Below are 1,403 nucleotides of genomic sequence, written 5' to 3' on the forward strand. Positions count from 1 at the left end.
CCGCACCACATGCTGTATGTGCGCAGCTAACATTTCTGAGCCCCGTTTGTTTGGGTGAAGTCCGTCTGTCTTAAAAAGAGACATTCTTTGCCAGAAAATATTAAAATTATCCACATAAAACACACGGTGAGCCCTGCAGGCGGACTGGAGCCAGTCGTGGAGGCCAAGGAGTCTACTGAAGCGGCCAGCACCGCGACCAACTGTGGGAATGGGACCAGAGATAAAAACGGACTTTCCGCACTGCTTTAAAAAGTTAAGAAGACAGTTAAAATCTAATTTTGTCAGCTCAGACTGCCGAAGAGCTGTGTCATTTGTTCCGACATGGACTATCACTCTTGTGATGGAGGACGGGAGCGACGGCATCAGGTCCTGGAGTTTTTTTAAAATGACAGCCGTGGTGGCACCGGGGAAGCAGCGAGTGGTAGCGTTAAAGAAACGGAGGTTTCTGGTTATGGAGTCACCAATTATTAGTGTGGCTGGGGAGAAAAGAGGACGAGGAGATGCCTGTTGTGTGGTTCCAGAGCAGGACTGAGCAGAATCTGCTTCAACACTGCGTGCGGACTGAGGATGGAGTGTGTGAGCTGTTGAGTATTGTGTTGGAGTAGCAGTAACAGACCTGAGAGAAGGGCTACCCGACGGTGCAGGGTGGAGACGGCCTCCGGAGCGTCTGAGCACAGCCTCCTTCAGGATCCTACGTCGGGAAGCGGACGTTTTTGACCGGGATGACGGCCGCCGATCAAGTCCGGCGGCAGACCGGCGGCCCAGTGCAGGAGATGTAGCCAGTGGCGGAGATGCAACAGTGTCGGCAGGCACTGTGCGCCGAAAGAGATCCCTATCAGGGAGACTCGAAGCCGCAGGTGCATCAGCTGGATGGACCGGAGTGTCGTTAGACAAGGCTGCATAGCGGTTGGAGAGGCCAATGTCCGGAGGAGAGGCAGCCCCATCCGAGCCTCTCTTGCAGCCACGGACCACCACTTCAGCCCAGGTTGACTGATGCTTCGGAGTCGAGCAGGATGAAAGCCTGGTAAGGCTAGAGGGGTCCCAAAACACGGTGTCCTGGATGTTAGCGGTTGTGCTAAGAGAAACAATCTGTTTGGCTTGTACTGAAGCCACATCCATAAAGCCAGTCAGCAGGGAATCTTTCTCTTTGAGTTCCTCTGAAAGTCGTCGGATGTCTTCCATAAGGTCAGCAATCTTCTTGTTCGCTTTCTTAAGGAGTGTGCAGTCCTCAAGGGGCAGAGTTATCTCGGCTTGCATAGTCACCGGAGCTTTGTTGCGATCAGTAGCGTTGATCGCGTTTTTATGGTCATCTATCTTAAAATCCATGTCGGATGACTAAAATCCTTAACCCACGTAAAACTTAAATAAAGTTAAGTTAAATAAAAGGATATAAAAAATGTAAC

The sequence above is a fragment of the Micropterus dolomieu genome, linkage group LG23, assembly GCF_021292245.1.
Source record: "Micropterus dolomieu isolate WLL.071019.BEF.003 ecotype Adirondacks linkage group LG23, ASM2129224v1, whole genome shotgun sequence".
Lineage (NCBI taxonomy): Eukaryota > Metazoa > Chordata > Actinopteri > Centrarchiformes > Centrarchidae > Micropterus > Micropterus dolomieu.